Source organism: Cuculus canorus, chromosome 4 (genome assembly GCF_017976375.1).
Source record: "Cuculus canorus isolate bCucCan1 chromosome 4, bCucCan1.pri, whole genome shotgun sequence".
NCBI lineage: Eukaryota > Metazoa > Chordata > Aves > Cuculiformes > Cuculidae > Cuculus > Cuculus canorus.
Genome location: NC_071404.1, coordinates 74,096,156 through 74,117,405, shown reverse-complemented (window position 1 = coordinate 74,117,405; position 21,250 = coordinate 74,096,156). Strand labels below are relative to the sequence as shown.

Sequence of the window (21,250 nt, the reverse complement as noted above, 5' to 3'; positions counted from 1 at the left end):
GGTAAGAAAGAGTTTGGTGGCACTTCTACTGATAAATAATAGCAAAAGCACATTGGGGTTGGAACCACCACCAGAACTTTCAGATGTCCTTTCTTGTCCTCTTGGTTGGTCACTAAAGCTTGCTGACCATCTATTTCCAAAGAACTTGCTCGCCATGGCTCACACCCTACCTGTCATACAGATCCAGTTTTCTTTTTACTAACAACAATGCTATGACTTCACAGGAGGACTAAAGATACGTTAATACCTCAGGAGAAGAAAAAACTCAACATAGGGCTCTATAAATTATTTTCACAACTTGCCTGTTACAGCTAAGTTTTGCAAGATTTTTTTTCAGACCATATGGTCCCTAGTAGATATACCCCCCTTCCTGAATAATACTGTTTAAATGGAACAATGGAAATGTGTGGCCGTGTAGGGACGCAACTCCACAGCTTGTGCCTGGAGGAGGCACGCGCAGCCCTGACCCTCTAAAGAAAAGGCAAAGCTGTCACTTGCAGAAATCTAGGTCTCTTGTGTCCCTGTCAATTTACACACTTCTCTCCTCAGTATTTCCTTATTTCTTCTCTCCTGATTCCCACTCTGCTGTCCCACCTCCCTCCTGCTCCCCAGCTGCATGATCTGCTGGAGCTCCAAGGGAACCATTTTGTCAGTTTTGCCATACACTCTGTTGCCCTGAGAAAGAGGTGGACACCTCCCGAGAAAGGAACAAGTTCATCTCTTCTATCACAGCCAAGGATGGCTTGATGACAGCCAAGCTCTGGTGAGACTCTGTCACGTAGCTGTTTGTTCCAAGAGTCCTTCCTCCGTAGAGTTAGAGCCTTCTGCTCCATTTTGTGCAGAAGGAAGTCTGGACTCACTATACTGATTTATACAACTAGAAAAAGACATTCATAAAATGGATACCCCATGAGAATTCTGAAAAAAAATTGGTTTACTCTATTTTATTGTGTAGAATGAAATAACTCATTACTGTACAATCAAGTGCAGGATTTTATTCTCCAGCATGTGGCAAGCATTACATTAGAGAGCAAAATCTGGCTTCGCTGTCAAACGTGACAGAAACAAGTATTTTATTCCCACTGAATGAAATTCCCATTCTGATCACATCCATTTGTGTGTCAATAATGTTAACCCTAACACTGTCCAGGATGACAGACCTAAAATGTGAAGTGATCTGAAAAAAAAATTATCTATATTTTTAAACAGATGCTTTTATATGGAAAGGAAAAGAGTGCACAAAGCACTTGAATTGCTCTGAAGAAAGTTTAAAAATAATAAGTATACTTCTCTGTAGTGATTGCTATGCAGATTTCAGATGCAAGCCTTTTGTCTTACAGTTTGAGAAACTGCAATGAAAACACTCCCGTTTTCCAAGACTAGGATTCTCAGATAATTCATTAAACTTTCAGTTTCTAAGGAAAAAGGAGTAGAAGACAATCAGTACTTCATGCAGCTTAGCATCCCCTCTGGATGAAACTGAGCCCTTAGCAGAGAGCTGGCAGGACATCTCCTGGAGTCAGGAGAGCTGTTCTGCTGCTTCATGTCCTACTTACGTCCTCACTCCAGTCCTTTGCAAGGACTTAATTTCACTGTGATGAGAGCATCTTAGGAAACACCATTTGAATGGGCTACGACTAAACAGGTTCTCCCTTTCCAAAGCTCTACATAGCAAGTCAACCAGGCACAATTCTTGGGAGAGAAGGCAAAATTATGTTGTATGAAATCCATCCAGGCTTACTTCCAGCTGTTCTAACCTGCTGTCTCAGAACTTCGAGTTGGGTTCTCATGTCCTCAAGGCTGTTCTTGTCACCCTTCTCTGAAGGAGTCCCAAGAACAGGTGAGCGCTGCTTTTTCAACACATCCACAAGGGCCTGCAAGACCAAATTGCAAAATTAGTACGCAGATATTCATCACATCGAAAAATAAAACCAACAAACTTACAAATTATTACAATGTTTGCTCTGTAAATAAACATATTAGAGTGAGTCACAAACTTGGGGGGGGATCTTCCCTTCACTTGCAGTTGTCTCATTTAAACCTCATGAATAACATATACGCATGACTTGCTCCAAAGTTTCAAAGTGCCCACACCACATCCATGAACTTGAGACAGTGTTGTTTACGGGACTGTGCTGTTACTACAACCAATGAGCAAACAAACCCCCCAAGAACATAAAAGCAATATTCAAAGCTGGCCAAAAAATATGACTATAGTAAAGCCTGACTGAAATAATTTTTGCACTAAGAGTACAAATTTCTTCATCTGGAACCGAAGTAAACCCTTCAGTTGAAAGGAAGTTCTGTAGTCTCCACAGCTTGTCACTAGAGGGAGTTATGAATACACACACTATGCTATAGTAATGCTCTCACTCTATTTTCCAGTCCCTCTATTTTCCAGTCAAATTCTGCCACAGTTCTTTGCAGATTTTCTTTCTTTTTAACAGCATTATACAGCTTTCCCTTGGACTGGAATAATTCTTAAATCACTCTTACTCCTCTCTGTTTATAACTACATGCTACACGTACATATTTTTCTTGACTCTAACAAAAATATTCAGTATTCTTTACTTTTCAATCTCTCACATAAGATACAGACTCTACATCCATTTTAGAAATTTCAATGATCCCCAGCTCTTCCTTGCTGGTCACACCCCATTCATGCCATAAGGGAAGGAAGAAGATAATTTGGAGGCGGAAGAGGCAGAGGGGAAAGTGGCCAAGCAGGAGAACCGGTATCTAAAGTAACCCAAGCATTAGTATTAATTATCAAATAGTAAAAAAAAAATAATTAAAAAAATAGCATTTTCCATAGAAAGCACAGAAAAGAAAAGGGAGATTTTTTTACCTGGTGACCTACTGTCCCTAAGAACTGTGCAGAAAAGAGATTGGTGTAACAGTGGCAAAATTTGTGTGCCATGTCTATACAAAAATAAGGTGGAACGTAAATATGGGAGGATGAAGATACAGACAGCTTGCTGATTAATCCTCCTTTTGCCCCTTTGAGCCTGCTAATCCTTTTAAGGATATGACATCGCAGTGCTCTGCACAGATAGCAAAACAAATAATAAAAACAAGCTTTATATTGGCGTTTAGATTGGCCATGGATCGTGAGCAGCAACAAGGTATAGTGTCAAAAACTATTATGGCACTGCAACATCACTTTCATGCTGCAAACATATAAGTCTCTATCAGACTCCATACTTTGAGTACTCTGGATGGCTGGATCAAGATGTGATGAAGCCAAAAGTGAAAAGGTCAACGGACTTAAAGTAAAAAGGTTAATGTAGTTAAAAACAAGTAGCAGCATCTTCTACAAACTGAGAACTAAGCAGTTTAAAACGACTGAGATGAAAAAAACATGCATATTAGCACATATAGATATATTTTGACAGACAAGAAGAGATGAGTTAAATCAGCTAAACTGTCCTTTAGTGAAAATACAGTTGCTCTGTAGCTGCAGTGAAAGAGCAAGTACTCCTGGGAACAATCATATTTTCACTAGAGGACAGTTCTGCTACATGGAAGGAGCGAAGAATTCCAGAACAGCATTCCAACAGAAGCATAGTAGATGGTGCTTAAGTATCTTTAAGGAAAAAGTTGTTTGATGTTGGACAATTTGTAAGAACTTCAAGTCATTGGTCTTGCAATAGCAGGGGACTAGAGTTAAAAGAGCAGAGAAGGTCCCTTCCCGAATTATGAGCATTCATAACATGGGATTTGAAGGATATATATACACATAGAAAATCAGAAAATTACTTGTGGAAAACCGTTACATTAATTTGATATTTCATTTAAAAGAATGGTCTGTTTACCCATCTGTCTTGGTTCCAACCACATGGTAAGTTAAGACACCAAAATAAAACATTGAAATCAGTTGTTTTACAAGTAAGACCTTGAATTAAAGTTACGCTGAGGCTTTGAGCAAGTCCTGTCAATGCATATCAAAAAGACCTAAAGATCAGATGTTCTGTCAGATTTTTTAATATGGCAAGATTTTCTGCCTTGACTTTTGCACATCACAGCCCATTAGCTCGTATGTTGCATGAAGCTGCACACAAATGGTACTGCTGTGCATTTCCTCAGGAAGTGTTTGTGGTTCACCATGAAATACAAAATTGTTAGAAAACACCCACTGCTTTATGTGATCGTTTGATTAATCAAAGTTACATTTATTACTTTCCCTCAGTTAAAACAAAAAAACCCCATCCCATTTAGCTATTTTATTGCAATTTCCTCAATGAGAAATAGATTCACATAATCCTTATATGTACGAATACTTATTTATGCATGTATATCAAAGGTAAGACAGGAGCATGGCTTGTGAAGAGAAGCCATTAGTCTCCAACACAGAACACAGGTAAAACATCAGTTTTTAAACTGCTTGATTTTTTTTAATCACTGTGTTTCACTGAATGCATACGGAAGCATTTTTGTGCCATTTCCCTTTTGTTCCAAAGAGGGAGAATGTAGAAAGAGCTACATATGACATGCAGAGAGGTCTCATAGGAGAAGCCAAAGATTCTCCTAACCTTCTTCTTTGCCATGCAACCCTACTAGCTGCCAAGAACAGCTGGCACAGGTATGACCTAAAGTAAGTTCTTGGCTGTTTTCCCAGATCCCAAATGGCGATCATGAGCTTGCTGCCATGAACAGGTTGCTCACCCAGGATCAAAAAAATGGGCATCTAGTAGTGTCACTGCTTGACAGAGACCCTAGAATTAAAGAGGTCATGGTCAGTGGCTCACTTTTGTTCATACCTTATTGAGACGACTTATTTCACACTCATAGTGTTCTTTCTTTCTGATCATTGAGGCGTTCTTCTGCTTCAGGAGCTCATTCTCTTCCTTCATTTCACGGAGTGCTTCACTAAGAACCTTTGTTTCTTTCTGGGATGCAAAAATGCAGAGATATGCTGCTGAAATGCAGATGGAACCATTTTTCAAGAACAATTCTCAGAATATCTGCTGTCTGGCAGATGTGCTGCATTTTTGTTGTCCCAAACACAGCTGGGAAGGGAGGCGACAGGAAGGCGGATAGTTAGTAAAACCCAGATATGATAAAGTCTGTTGAAATTGTTTTGACCACTCAGCATATGATGAGACAGAGACAACATACCAGACTAAATCCCCGTTCTCTACAGTCTGTAGTTGCACAAAGGCATGAGAAAGCCAGCAACAACACCATGCGACTATCACAAACCTGTGTTACTCTTATGTACTTGTATTGTAAGGCCAGGGCTAAATGCTGATGGGGTCCCAAGTCATTCCCAGCGTCATACAGCATAAAAGACAAAATCAGGTCTCACTACCGCATAGTCTGAGGGCTTTTTCCACTACGTAGAGACACTGAGGCAGGTCTCAGCCTGCTCGAGAATTACAAAGCCACCAACCACAGCTTAAAATCCACTTTGTTTGATCCCATCACAGTTGTTGACTTGAACCCCTTCTAGTGTGTGTGCCCACACTGTTGCCACTCCAGCAAACTACCAGGAAGATGTCCCTACTTGCAACAGGATTTACACACTAAGCTTTCTAGATGGTATTACAGGAACTATTAGGACAGATTTGCCAAACTTGAAGTTTGATTCTCTTCCCCTATGGCTTTCACCACAGCTATTTTCAATTTACAGTGAGGGGAGCTAAGATCCAAATCAGACACTGAAGCAAATTGGATTCTGTAAGAGACTAATGGACTCCTCACTGGCCCACTTTTGCCTTCAACCAAAGATCTTTAGACACATGAAACACAATGTACTATTCCACAAAATTTCTAATATTCTTCTGCAGCTGCTTTATACGATTAAAAAAGTGAGATCCAACAATCACATGCACAGGACATCATATAAATGAGTTTTTTTTTCTGTGCTACAGGCACAGCCCTGTGCAGCCAGCTCCTAGGCATTTATGGTTTGAGCTGATGAGAACTGCATCACCATGTGCTAATTGCTCACACAGGCAACTCTATTTTGCTTTGTTCTAAGTTAGCTGGAACACTTTATTATCTCCCAAAACTGGGCAAGATTAGCAGAGTATCTCTGTGTTAAGTATTGGAACTCACCTAGGAGCTAGCTCAAACTTGCATGTGGATGTATGTCTGAGGAAATTAAAACCAAAAAAAAACTTAAAATCCATATAGGCTTTTAGCTATGCTCTTCTCACCACCTTTGCTACCCTCTCTTCCTAGCTCCTAGCACACATTCCCCTCAGAGGCTGACACATAGTCATTTATATCTATAAATGGCACTGCTTATTCTTAACCCTGTCCAGCAGAGGATAACTTGAGCTGGCACAGCTGCTGACATGGGTGTTACAATCCTTGTTGCTAATTCAAAAATCTCTACTTTTAGCAGCTACTTTTGCAAAGGTGTACATCTCCTGCATGGCATCCAAATAGTAAAGAAATTCAGAGTGAATAAAAGCTCTTACTGGCTGAGTATACAATTTGTAAAGAATCTGCTAATCTAAGGCTGAAGTTCCATGCAGATCAACCTGTGTTCATAAGAGATTTTTGGATTATATTGTCATTTAGTTTATTCTTAATGTATGTAGTAAAGAAACTGGAAGACTGTACTGCTCCTCCTTACCTTTTCAAAAAAGTAGCCGGGGCTATTTTTCACAGCTATCGTACACTAAAGGGCAGGCAATAAAAACCTTAGTAACGTGACCAGGAAGACGGACTGTCTCACATTTGCTCACTCGGAGAAATATAGGCAGCGATTCAGCAAGTACAGAACGACCTAGTTTGCTTTAAGACACGTAAACCAGCCTACTGATTGGAAATCAAGCACACGCTTAGCTAAGACCATATCGTAATTGATAAGCAGGTAAGATGAATGTTCTGCTTATGAAGATAAAAGCTAAGGGCTTTGCATTTCTTTTCCTGCAGCAGCTAACTTATATCTTATCTGAGCCTGGAAATGATGCGATTGCCACTTGTACTCAGGTTTCTTTCACGTTATCAAGCAAATAGAGAAGCCCGACTTCAGCTGTCAGAGCACCATCCAAAAGCTTGTACAAGAGGTAATGAAGTGCATGATACCATGAAGGAGGAGAAGAATGGGATGCACCACTTGGTGGTACTTGTAAAACAAGGCAGAGAGGTTTGTGTGTATATTGGGCAAACATATGCCGATCGCTCTGGCTTGGTGGTTTTACAGTGGTGGGAACTGAGCTCAGGGATCTAACTTTAGATACAAATGCCTACACAAGAGCCAGTGCCTTGGGAGTCCTGAGAGACGTGCCCAACCACTCTCAGGGTGAGACGAAGGCTGCAGAGCCACTGATCAGCCCGGGCACTTTCAGCCCTAATGACTGCACTGACTACATCACTAACATTTACGGGGTGCCGAGATAGCTAGCACGTGTATATAAGCCTATATCGTCAATAAAATGTAGGTGTCTGGATCTGAATTAATTCCTTCAAGTATTTATTGCCAAGCACCGTGTAACATCTGCAATGATGTTCCTATTTCATTTGAAATCACTGTAGCATTTTCATTCACAAGGAAATTCACTCTAAACTGAACAGCAAGGAAGGAAATCTCGGCAGTATTCATTTCAATCTGCCCTTTACTCCCCCCCCACACACACTAATATCGTGCTCCTGCCAATTTATATTGAAATGACTCTCTCTATATACACAGTTCTGTGATCAGAGAAGAAGATCAGCTGCTGCCTTGGGTACAATACTGAAGAGCAGTCAACACCACAATCTCATCTCACGTCTGTGCAACAACCCACACCCTGCCACTCACGAGAAGAGAAAGAAGAAAGGCAAAACAGTGTTCAACACTGAGCCCAACCAAGGTAACAGAGTGCACCCTCCTACCGCTTCCTGCAACGGCCTCTCTCTGCCCAGGGCTTGCAACCTCTCATCTTCTGGATGCTGTCGATGTGTCTCTTTCTCCAGCTCACCGACTCTCTTTTCTGACACGTCCAGTTTTGCTTTCATTTCTGCCAGCTGAAAAGCAAGAGAGACTATAGTTGGCTGACTGGGGATCCTGAAAGGCACAGCGCCTCCAAGGTACCTTCAAATCCTCAGCTCTCAGCAGATCAGCATAAAGTAGTGGATCTGGTTGTGAGCAAAGTCCTCAGCTACCAATTTTCCCCTCCCTACCTCCAAGCGTGCAGTGGACTCTTAATGATCCTGGGCAAATCCTCTGTTGGTGTTAACCCAGTTGGGTCTCGCAATACTTTGCTGCCAAAGGACAGCTACCATGAGTCTGCCCCTCCAAGTGAATTTTCCATTTTACTGTACTTTTTTTATTTCATTTGTGCAATCTGGACTCCCTCTGCAGTGGTGCACATCCAAATGATCTAGCCAAAGGCATAAAGTAGTCCCATATTAAACAAGGAAGAGTCATTAAAATTCCTCTTCTCTTTTGGGAAAGGAAAAAAGAAAAATGAAAGACATGAGCTGGATCTCAGTAAAGCTTACTGAGAAATATTAGAAAGAAAATTTTCCTGATAAGCACATGAAGTCTTTCTTCAAACTTCCTTTTCACAGACGTGAACAGGAGATGAGAAGCATTAGTCAATGAATCAACCAGGTTTTTGGAATACCAGGCAAAACTGTAAGCAGCCAGCTTCACTAGGCAGCTGATTATAATGTCTGCAGCAAAGATGCCACACAGCTGCAAGCTAGGAATAAAAGCTATACCAATGGGATTTTGACAAAAAAAAAAAAGGAAATAAAAAGCAGTTATTAACAATTTTTTCTAATGAAAAACTTTTGTACAGAGTAGTTTTTTTCAAAAGCAAAAAAGTGTCTCTGCTTACAGAAGGTAGCATTCACTGAGGATTTATCTGAGAGCATCCCCGTTACAGAGAGCCCCGTGAGTTTCTGGGCTTCACAAGAGATGGGACAAGAATCAACAGATATGCAGTAACAAGATCAGTGCCTGAGCACACCATGCACTGCAGGCTAATTTCCAGTTAATTGTGCTCTGAATTTTTATTACCCTGGAGAGGGCATGAAGATCTCTGCTCTTACATCCACCCTGGTCCCTACTATTTTAGAGAAGCCCTGCTTCTTTGGCTATTTTGTCCCGCTGAAGATTGTACAGAAATTAGCTTCGCTCTTAGGTGATGAAGCTTTCTTTATTTGTGAGCTAAAGACTAAGTAAACACAAAGCCTTTCCCTCCTAAGGTATTTGCTACATCTATGGCCGGTCAGTATTTAAGCACAGACTTAACTATCAGCAGGTGGCACACACATTCCAACGGAAGTAGTTGACATTGTTACCTGTTTTTTATAAAGCTGCTTCATACTTCTAAATTGATGATCCCATTGCTTGTTCACCTCCAGAAGCTGCAGTTATAAGGAAGTGACAGTAAATAACCTTTATTTCCACACTGTCAATAGATTAAAAATAGACTGGCCTAATCCTCCAGCTATGAGTGTTCACAGCCTCTTCATTATCTGCCCAGTCCATTTCAAAAAAAGCAAGTAAAAGGTTTGGCAAGCTTTATGGCCCATCTGCCAGTGCTTTGGTAGTTCAGCTAAAGAACATGAACGTTCAGCAAATAACATTCAGGAAACAAATATGCAATAGGCTACAGGTGAATCATTTGCAACGCTGTACAAACACCAAGCGGCAACTCCTGAATGGCCAAGGACTTATTGCTAGTTTGCTTTAGGTTCCATAAGCATATTTCCAATTGGAAGGTCTCTGACTTCAAACATGTGAATGGAAGACTGTTATTGACTGCAGCTACTACTGGGTGTAAACGCTGCTTGCCTTTCTCAGTCCCACTAAACTGAGCAAGCATGCGTGTGTACAGTGGGAAGATGGGCTAACACAAACATTTTATTGGTAGAAATAAAGTCAGCGTGCATGTATTTTTATTGGAAAAAGCCAAATATGTTCCTCTGAAGCATTCTGCATTGTAGGTTACAGGGTCATTGCTAAGGATACTCAGCAAAAGAACAGCTTCCAGTTTGCTGCTACCTGTGACCAAGACACCACTGGCTATTACTCACAGTGGTCCCTTACAATAGCAAACAATAAGAAAATTTGCCCTTTGTGTGCCATAGAAATCTCTGCTCTTCTAGATTCATAGCCGCGTTACAATAAGTCATCATTTGTTTTTAGGAACAGTTCTCCAAATATAACTCCACTGAGCTTGGTAGAGAGAAGTAGGACAATAGGAACTAGTTTAAACGTAACTGTTTGCACACTTCAGGCTGTGAAGAAATGCAAAGCAGAAAGTCTCCACATAAAAACTGTCTCACAAGAGCACAAGATGAAATTCCCACAGGAAAAACACAGGCCTTGCTGGACTGGCAAGTAAAACCAACTGCAGCATAAACACAGCAAATAAGTATAAATAAGCATAAATAAGTAACAGTGATAATACATTCAATGATTTCCCATCCCAGGCATAGAAATCATATTGTAACGTCTGTGTTCGAGGTTACATCTGCAAAGGTTAAGGATAAACTTAAGATTACCTCTCGTCTCTGTCTTTCCAGTGAGAGGATGTGTTGTTCCAAAGAACAGGCTGAAGTCATCTTCTTTTTCGTCAATAATACATGCCTTGACTGCAGAAAAGAAACGGTCAATAATGAATGCTTTTGGCATCCACTCTTCAAGTCAAGATTATCATAAAAAACTCCCACCCACTCTGCCATGTGCATGTAAAGAAACTGAAACAGCAACATTTTCTTATGTCCTGCTTATATTTCAGTACCTTTACACCTGCTGACAGCAGATTCTAAACTGTACATCTGCTTTAATCCCGCTCAGTCTGTATTTTAATTGAAGCGTTATGCAAATGGACACGGAAATAAACAAAACTATGTCTATTTGTACCATCTGAGACACAGAACACAAAATAAGACTTTAATCATCTTGCAGATGGCAACACAGATAAGTAGCACAAGCCACAAAAGCTGAGCATAGCTGAAGTGGGCATAAGTAATTCCCTTCATTTACAAGAACCAGAATAATTAGTAGTGCTGCCCTTGGTAAGTGCTTGCAGGCCTAAGGCCATAAACTGCAGCACAATGGGTTCAAAACAAGCAGTACAGAAATGAACAGGCCGTTTGGGGAAATTAGGAAATCAGTCGACGATTGTTCCATTTTTTAAAAGTGGGGAGTTTTGCCCACACATAGAAGCTAAACCCTCTTTTTTATAATGGCAATGTTGTACAGCCTTATTTGCAAGGAGTTCTTATGGATTGTCATGAAAACAAACATGATCTATTAGATCTACATAGATAGATATATCTCAAAAGAATTGTATGGGGAAAAAAGACTACTAGCTCATAAAAATAAAACATACCAAGTTCAGATACTTGCTCGGGGATTTTTTTTCTCCTTAAATCCTCATCCAATATATGAGAAACTAAAATAAAAGTATGAGCACTTCTGAGGTCCCAAACCTCGTGAAATATATTTAATTTCTTCAGCTAGAGAACTTAATGCCCAACAGCATTGAAGAAGTTCAAAGAATAGTTTTGGTGTGTCTTTTCACAGACAAAAATCCTGACCACATATTTGCCCCATGGTCGGTCCCGCTGAGATCTAATGCGGAGCACTTGACTTCCATGCCAGAAAACACTTAATCTCTCTTCCTGCATAAGTTCATCAACGTGTTTAATTTAGAGTATCTGAATGTTAATGGAGTTCTTCATGGGTTGAATTGTCTTCAGAACCTGGGCTTCAGGCGTGTATTTAAGTTCATTTTTAGGAGTCCTATTAAAGTGACTAGGACAACTCTCAAATCTAACAGCTATATTTACACTTCGCACCAACTGGCCTGAATACTGCTCATAGAAGTTGTTTAGTCACTAAAATGAACCACTTTCCAGCCTTCGTTTAACAAGAAATTAAAATGACCAGATACTTATAGGCAGGGATAAAAAAAAGCCACAAGGGAAGGCTTTCTTCCTAAGAATGCCATATCCAAAAAAATTTCTAACATTTCCTTCTACTCTTAAACAGCATAAATCATTCAGACAAATCTACTGGAACACAAAACCTGTCAACCTGCAAAGTGACACACATGACAGTTGCACCAGCTCAAACTGTTCCCCTTAATAGGGCAGCACTTCGGAGGACAGCCAAAACGGTCACTTACTTCTAGCGAGTCTGCTGGAGCTTCCATGTCACTCACACCTGCCCATGCGCATCCAAGACGGCCTTGAGCATTTGTTTCACTCTGCGTCTTTGGAAAAAGAAGAGCAATGAAACATATTTTACATTGACTAAAGAAGGAGGAGAATTGCAATAAGACCCAGAAGATCCGCAGGACCTGTAGAAGTAGCTGAGGTTCAGAAATAAGTGGTGGAATTTTGGTTTTAACCTTTTCCTTCTTCCTGGCTGGGGCTTTCCAGAAGGGCTGAAGCACGCTGCCTATGACTAATATGCCGGGCAAGACAGCACTCTGCTTAGTGTGCATGTAAATCACAATCCACTGGCCAGTTCACTCCCAAGAGAGGAAGTTGCATGTATAAGGGAAGGAAGGGTCTGCTTTTTCAGTAAATAAGAGGACAGAGTTTTCTATCCCTGCTTCCAGTTGTAAATAAGGACTTACGCAAGTATCACAAGTATTAAGTGATACTAAGACAGAGTGAACTTGTCATGATAGAACAATTAGCGAGTCATGTTTGTAAAGGAGAGATAGCGAAGACTGTTAACAGCTGTGGGAAGAGCACATCCATACAAAACCTAAAATATTTAGGGGAAAACCATAACTGGAAAACTGAATTCCTTTCCCTGAAGGAAAGCTGCACAAAGATGAAGATTGACAGGTGGTGTTATTTTGCCCCTAACGACATCGTATTTGAAGTTATAGTTCTTACCTTATCTAAGCATGGATCTAGCTTCAAGCCATTTAAGCCTTCACTCGAGTACTCAAAGTACCCAACGCTTCAAACTTGTGTCTTAGCTTCCCATTTGGAAAAAGATGTTAAATCCTACCAAGTTAAACTCACAGGAATGATTAACAATGAAGAGGCTTCCACAGACTTCCATGCACGAAGTCAGGACAAAGTGCAAAGTATTGTCATCTTTAGTCTTGGAATTTTGAATAATGATGGATTTGAGAAGGAAGCATGAAAGAAAAATAATTTTCCTTATTGTGGAAAGATCCCTGGGTCTGAGGCTTTTTCAGCAGGGGCAGAGGCTGCTTATTTCCTTTTCAAGGAATGGAATGAAAGCTAGCCTATGAAATTTAACATAAAATAATACAAATGTGTGAGGGGTTTTTTTTTTCAAATTCCAAAAGAGAATTTAGACAAAGCAAAGTAATCCTGTGGAATGCTGGAACTTAACAGCCACATTCCAAATCTCTGGGTCATAATGTGTGACTAGGCAACTCCCCTTTTGCAAGATACAAATCCCAATTTGGAAGAAAGCTACTATTTTATAATGTTTGCATCTGATACATATAATCCCTACCCTGAAGTCTATTTATTTTTTCTGGTTTATGGAACAGCTGGAAAACTTATGGGGTATAGAGAGAGAAATTTTTCACGGTGAGGATGGTGAAACACCAGCACAAGTTGCCCAGAGAGGCAGTGGAGGCCCCATCCCTGGAAACATTTAAGCTCAGGTTGGCTGGGGCTCAGAGCAACCTGATTCACTTAAAGATGTCAGGGGAGTTGGACTGGATGACCTGTAAAGGTCCCTTCCAGCCCAAACCATTCTATGATTTGTATGATTCCACGAAATTAAAGAACAGATGTAGAATCTAAAATATCTTCACTAAAATATCAAGAGTCATCCTGCCAATCAAAAGAAGAAGAATTTCATCTGTACCTACAATAAAACTAGTCTTCGAGCACATCCCTCTCAAGTACTGCACTAGTTTAGTGATAACAGCAATTGCAATTTCCACAACTCCAATTTCCACAACTGCATTTCTTGACATTTCTGTAGCGACTAATATACTGTGAGAAATAGGAGCCAGCGATGCTGAAGTAATGAAATAAACTAAACCTCTGTATCACCAAAGCAAAGTTGAGTGACGCGGCAAGGCCAACCTCTGGGAAACAGGCGAGCAAACAGGCCAGCTTCAAACATGAATGAACACACTGTGCTACCTGAGGGAATGCAGTAACAGTTAAACTGTAAAATACCCACAGCAGAGAAGGAAAAGGAAGCAACACATTTTAAAAATAAGATCAAGTATTCTAATGTGATAAAATCATAGAATGGTTAGAGTTGGAAGAGACCTTAGAGATCATCCAGTTCCAACTGGATAGGAACTAGATCTTAAGGGTGACAAGAACAACAGTCCTGCTCAGTTGTGAGAGCAGCTCGGTGGGAGACAGGTAACTTCTTCCCTCCCTGACAAGCACTTCTCTGTACCGATTGCAATGTAAGTCCCATCTGGGGTACTGGAAAGAGAAATCTCAAACCTATATAAATAGAAGAAATGTCAATGATTAGGGAACAAAAGCTCAAGCTCTTGAGGGTTGGAACTAGACGACCTTTAAGGCCCCTTCCAATCCAAACTATTCTATGATTCTCTTCAGAGATGGTAGTATTTTACCAGCAAAACATGGGAGAGGGTAAAGCAAAATTATTTGTGTGAAAACAGTTAATAGCACTGCAAAAGACAACATTTATTTTCTTCGGTATCGGGCAGACAGATACAACGTTTGTTTATCAGCCTATTGCTACACAATGAAGAACAATTTAGTTGTAAAACAGCACTTCAGAAATCTGAGATATATAAAAATCCTTGAAAGAAGGACTCTTTTTGACAACTATCAGACTTCAGAAGTCTAAAAAAGAAAAGCATTTTAAAGATATTTATACGTGGTTTGAAGCTATTGTATGAAATGTATAGTTTAAAATGGCTTGGAGGAGTCCAGTTGGAGACCAGACTGTAAATGCAGTCACAAACCTAAAAAACTGTTTACAGATCCAAGCAAACTTGCAAAAAGTTGTGAAAGTTTCCCAGCATGTAAAATATAACCAGACTAGTTAAAGATTTTGGAGGAAATTTAGTCCTGGTGCTGCACGGTCACAGGAAACTCAGGAAGCTTCACAGGAAGCAAAAATAACAGCTGAAGAGGGTGTCTGCAAAGTGTGAACAGGTCTGCACAAACCACCAGGAAAGCGGATTCTGGAGGAACACTCAGCCTCCGCAGCACTGCCCAAAGGCAGTGTACGTTTGCTAAGTGCTGCACTGTTCGGTAGGTGCCTACAGGAAAGCAGAGAAGATGCCCGAGGAGAAGGCTAGCGTGCCTGCTCTGCACAGTGGGAAGGATGCCAGCAGCACGCTGTGCGGAGAGGCCACCCATGGGCACTGACAAAGGCAGGAGCTCCCCAGGAGCTGCTCGAGCCAGGCCTGCAGCCACGGGCTGCAATGGCATCTCAGGTGTGGGCAGCGGGGCTGACTACACGACGCACACTGCCCTGCAAATTAGCACCATCTCTAACTCTACAGCAAAGAGCTTGTGAGGAAAGTCTAGCCGCCCTCTGTGGCCACAGACAACTAAAAATCAGATTTTATAGGGATGAAATCATACCAACTTTAGCCACTAACAGGCAAAACGAAGATTTGCGAGATGTGATGTAACAGCAGTGACAAACTGCTCAGTAAGTTTTATAAATCCCAGAATAATGCTTGCATGAACCTTAATTTCCCTGATTATTTAATCTCTTCCTCTTTAAATGAACAAGTCAGTCTGTGTCATGGCATTTACTGGTTACACTAAGCAAAAAAACCATGAGAAAACAGACTGCAGGGAATGTCCTCTGAGTGTAGAAATACAAACTTGGCAACCTTTCACACTGTAACTGCCGCTGACTTCTCCTTTAGCACGTTTAAAACCACATCATACAGCCTCCCTAAAATACACAAATATGAAGGCCTTTATCTAGCTGGGGTCCATCGCACATTTTAGAGCAAAAGTCTAAGTAACTTACAATGTATTTTCATCCTTTTCTCATCCCTTACTTCTGCAGAAAGTCACTGCCTGTCCATGTTCCTTCTATCCATCCCAATGGAAGAAATCACCATTACTGCTGCTGCTGGGCTGTGATGTGTGACTGTAGCATCAACCACCACTAAACATAAAGAAGCTTTTCTTTACACTTCAGCATAGTTCAAGTAAACACGGAATACAAAGCAGAGAGGCTGCTCTCCAGAGGAGCAAGAGAAGTTTGGTAGCTTAAGAAAATGAAGAACAATCACTTTCTGTCTTTGGAGAGCTGTTATCTGGCTCCTCCTAGAAGAGCGGTTGATAATCCCTTTTCTGTATGTATTACAAAAGTGCTTCTTTAATGTCCACGTGAGTGCTGTTTCTTGACTTCCACTGCTCTATCCCTATTAACATGATTAAAAACGTGATTAAACATGATCCCTATTAACACGAAAAACCTGACTAAATGTATAAAGAAAGGACTATAGTGAGGAAACTCGCTTGACTAACACTCTGAAACATTCTGTAATGTCTGTGAATCATAATTTAAAACATTCAAATCCTTTTGATCAGCATGAAATCTTAGTAGGACTTTTACCCAACTTTCCCCCAATCTTCACTCTCCTTTTTTTCTCTCCATTCACAGCCTATGAAGGACTACCCTTGGCATGTATGATTTTGTCCACGCTACAGGCAATAGTGACAAGAGAATTGGCCGTGTGTTTTTCAAAACTCATCAGACAGCTCTGACCATCACGACAGATGGTGCCTGTTTTATCTTTCATTTTTGCTCACACCTGCCTTGTATTACTTTCAAGACTGGAGTGAAGGTGGAAACATCCTCTTTTATGGCAATCTGTTTGAGCACACTCAGGGAAAAAAAAGTTTCAGGTACTTTGGAGTGTGGCTGCTGGAAATGCCTGGCAGGGAGCTGGGAGCCAGAAGCTGCCATAGGAAGACTGCTTGAGGAGCAGGAATAAGGTAATCAGCTACAGAAATAGCTTCCCAGGAAGCAATTGGGACCAGGAAGGATTTGCTGCCCTTCAGAAACTCACTGAGTTACCTCACAAGTGACAGCACACAACCCTGCCTACTTGGAAGCCTTTTATTAATTTCTATTCTATTTCTATGACATTCTGTAATTTCTACTAATAGCAGCTTTGAGGTTGGGGTTTTTTTTCCTACTGTTTAAAAATGATAACTATTTTAGTTTGTATTCTAGGAAGACATGACCTTTCCGAGTGCAAAAGCCTTTTAGTCATCTTTGGGAACGGGAGAAAATTCAAAGCCTTGGAACTGTGGCCAACACTGAATCCTCTCACAAGAATCAGCACACAGGAAAATAAAAGTTCTCATTTTCAGAGAGCTGGACCTTTATTCTGGGAAGGGCTTCTCTTACATTATTATGAAACAGACACTCACAAATTAAGTTAATGAAAGTTATTCGTCACTTCTGAAAACTGTCAGTTCAGTAACTGCAGTGAAACCAAGAACTACTGAAATGCTCGATACAAGTACAAGTGAACCTTTCCTTGACAATGACAGTAAAATCATGTTGGTTCTATTTTCTTCCCAGCCAATCAGGTATCTGCTGTGAGGTTTTTTGGTGTTTTTCTTGTTTGTCCTTTTGTGTTTGTTTGGGTTTTTTTTTAATTTATTGTACACTGTTCAGCTGCAGAATTGTAGAAGCTGGATTTACTCTGAGATTACTTATGTTAAAAATTCAGTGGCTTCTAAAGAGCCTTCTGTTTGCTTACATTTCGATCAAGCTTTGCTTTTAGCTTTATTCCTGAAGCTGTTATTATGCCAGCAGTGCTTGCCACAATATCCATTGCAACCCCTTTTCCCATTCTGGTGCATATAGTGAACTGGTAAAAAAATGAGATATTTTAATTGAAGAATTAAATCAGCTCTTAAATCAGAAGAAGAATCTACTCTTCCTGCCTAAACTTGGCCCACATGCTTCACCCAGAGAAGTGCGCAAGAAAGGGATTTTCCCTTAAGTAACTCAGCTTCAACATTTTCTGCTGTTCAGCTGGAGATTCACTCTGACAGCAAAATATCTGCAGATGTAAACGTGTGCTAACCACAAGGGCATGGCTACTCAAGAACCTAAGCCTCTGTAACCTTAGCCCTGACAATGAAAACTCAGTTTCATGGATCAATAATTGGATGATAATTTGCTACTGTAGCAAACAGGCTATTTTAAGTTTTGCAGTATAGCTACTGCAAGTACAGACAGCTCTTAAATGAAAGTCTTTTCTTTCTCACTTGACAACCAAAACAGCTCAGTTGCTTTAAAGTTTATTGAAGTTTTTTTTTTTACCAATCAACTCATAAAATATATTATCTGTCAACTTCACTTCATGTTGACACCATTAATTATTTTAGTCGTTATTTGTCCCTTACTGTTTGATACTGTTATCCTTACTGTTTGATACTGTTTGATACTATTCTCACCTACCCAAGAAAACATTCTTCTTGTGTGGAAAATCTAAAGGAAGCCCTAACATGCTGAAAACACTCTGCATGAGTACTTTTAAAAATATTTGTATTTTGATGCATAATATTTAGTCTTGTTTATTCCAGTTGAATATAATCAGCTTTATATTTGAATTTGAAAAAAAAAAAGATGCTGCGTTTTTCTGGTAAGAAATATGTTTCTTTGTTTTCTTATATTAAAACAGAAAATTGCTTGATCCTTTTGGCCTTCGGTTTCCTTCTCTGTATAAGACAGAACCAAGAACCCTTTCCTCCCTGAGGCACATTTTGAGGACAGGCATTTTCACAGGACCAGAGGTTGCAATCTTTCTCGTTCACATACACTCCTGCTGCACATTGCAGCAATAAGTGATGGTACAGAAGACAAGGGGAATAAATAAGAAGGTATGAAAGGGCAATTATCAATTATTCTAATCAGTAAAAATGTCATTGTACGTTTCCCTTTTTTGGTCAATGGCTCTACAAAAGTAAACACATTTCATTAAAGCGAGAAGAGCTTAAGTCTGTGTAAAACAACGACACCACACTAATATGTCACCTCTTATTTCAGCTTAACACTTAAAAAAACCCAGACAACTTGCTCATCTAGACAAACTAAATAAGGAGACACTCAAGTCCCTTATATTAGACCAATGAACCACATGGGGGTGTCAGGGACCCGAGTACACTAATAGGCTCTAATTGCTGTGACCTGCCTGTAAGGATGTTTCTTTGTCATCTCTTTTCCCTCACCCAGAGCAGGGAGCATTGTGACAAGCTGCAACTAAAGTAACACAGACAAAGGAATCATCGGCTGTAGGATGTTCTGAGAATTAGTTCAGTCTGCAGACCTATGCTTTCTTTCTGTCAAATATCTGTCTGTAAAAACACAGTAATATTAGGTATATGAATGGAAATAAAACCCTGGTTAAAAAAGGGAATTTGTTTACAGTCATTTCCAGATAACAGTCTCAAAAGCAATTTAAGCTCAGAAGGCAATACCGTTTTGCAGCATGCAATTTACACTCTTCACTCCAGAAAAAAAACAACCAAAATGGAATAAAAATGACTTGTTGGCTCTGCCAAGTAGCTTCCTGATGGATAACCAGCACTACAGGGAAGAGTACATTTCTGTACTGTTATTACCTCTTCCTAATTCCTAAATGCAGAATTTTCCTCTCATTTTATGTCTACATCTGCATTTCACAAACTGACATTTTCTAGTTGCTTTCTTTTAAACACTATTTTATAACTGTCAGAACTGAAAGTACACTAGGTTTGTTAAAAATATTACCTCCTTTCCCGAAACAATCCGATGCAGGCTCTCCTAACATCTAGCACTGAGGTTGTTGGAGCTTATCTTCACAGCTGTCAAGCTGTTACTCACTTGAAGTTCAAGTCAAACAACAGCAAAGTGAAAAGCTGTTTGACTTAAAAGTATAAATAAAAAGTAGCCAGTGTATTTCTAGTGTGGAAATATCACAAAACGTCCTCCTTTAAGCCATGAAAACCACACACCCCCTCCCTTTCATGGGCAAATAAGTGCTATAAATGCAAAATGTATTAAAGCACTACAGATAAAATACTGCCACGGCATTCTATGTGAAGTGCTGAAGCACTCCAGGGAAACAGTCTAGGTGAGCATATCCTTTCTTTTTCTTCCCCACATCCCCCAAATGCCTTTCTACATCTCCTTTATCTGGAGGGAGCCTAGCATGGGGACCAGGTGTCCCACAGACCATTGGTGGCTTGCTGTTCAGCCCTGTAACTTCATAGCTCAGTGCCACTTTATTGTGCACTGCCTTCTGTTTCACCTTGCTTACTTCCCTCCTGGGGCCGGGAATCCCTGTTTCTCCCTGTGGCTTCTCTCTCACTCTTTCTAATCCCACGTGGCTGACCTGGGGCACCTCCTTAGGCTCCGTTTAGCTTCATGCCCCGAGGTCGTGAGTCATTTTGGAGATGGCGGTTTACCTGTGAAGGAACTGTGTGTAATTTCAGATTTCATAGAAGAGAGTCATCTCTCCTTTTCCTCCTCAGCTATTTCCTGCACCACGCCTCAGGGCACAGCTTTCAGAGGTTTCCTTCCCCTCCTACCCCAGCCTGGTACGGGAGTCACGCAGGCAGGTAAGTGTGTCATCCCTTGCAAGTGGATGGTATTCATGGCTTAATCACTTCTCTCCTCTCACTCCTCCCTTTCCCAGCGCGCAGAAAATGGGAATTTCCTCTGTCTTTTCACTGCACAATAAAAAGCAGTTTGACATTTCAGGGGAGAGGAGGAAAACTGAGAGGGAAACCTAGAACAAGTTTCTGTCATGGTTGTTAACCACTGCTTCGCTGCAAGCATAAGACAACCATCTTAGCAGGTGGCTTACAATTTTCCGTTTGTAATACCACAGAAGTTGTGGGTTTGAATCATCATTTTTCTTCTTCTTCCTATTTATCTAAAAGCCTTTCTGACACTCCCAAACATCTTTGTCCCACACCTCTGCTCAACCTCAGTCAAATAGGAACTACCAAATGCAACAACCTAAAGGGATCAAGGAATAATGGGTTTAAACTAAGAGACGGTAGATTTGGACTGGGTTTACGGATGAAACTTTTTACACTGAGGGTGGTGAAACACTGGAACAGGTTGCCCAGTAGTGGATTCCCTGTCCCTGGAAACATCCAAGGTCAGGCTGGATGAGGCTTGGAGCAACCTGATCCAGTCAAAGACGTCCTTGCTTAGTGCAGGGAGGGGACTAGATCACCTGTAAAGGTCCCTTCCAACCCAAAGCATTCTATGATTCTATGAAATAAATGTCAATGCTCTCGGGGTATACAGTTTTGTGGATCCGTGTCTTCCAAAAGACACAGCTGGCTACAGAAGGTGGCACTTTGAATA

General features: G+C 40.6%; 1 protein-coding gene and 1 long non-coding RNA gene across 7 annotated transcripts in view; one reads left to right on the top strand and one right to left on the bottom strand.

Moving 5' to 3' along the window:
• Positions 1-5,984: 5,984 nt before the first annotated feature.
• Positions 5,985-18,276, top strand: LOC128852017 (uncharacterized). The gene is made up of 3 exons (XR_008449628.1): positions 5,985-6,826; positions 7,646-7,808; positions 17,096-18,276. It is a non-coding gene; the product is annotated as an uncharacterized LOC128852017 (long non-coding RNA).
• QRFPR (pyroglutamylated RFamide peptide receptor) overlaps positions 12,128-21,250 on the bottom strand; it is a 70,553-nt gene continuing 61,430 nt past the window's right edge. For 3 of the 6 annotated variants that reach the window (XM_054065233.1, XM_054065231.1, XM_054065229.1), the window contains one exon: positions 12,128-12,173. The gene's annotated coding sequence lies outside the window, so the exon portion shown is untranslated. The remainder of the gene's footprint in view (positions 12,174-21,250) is intronic. The other 3 variants (XM_054065230.1, XM_054065232.1, XM_054065234.1) reach the window with 3 other exon arrangements.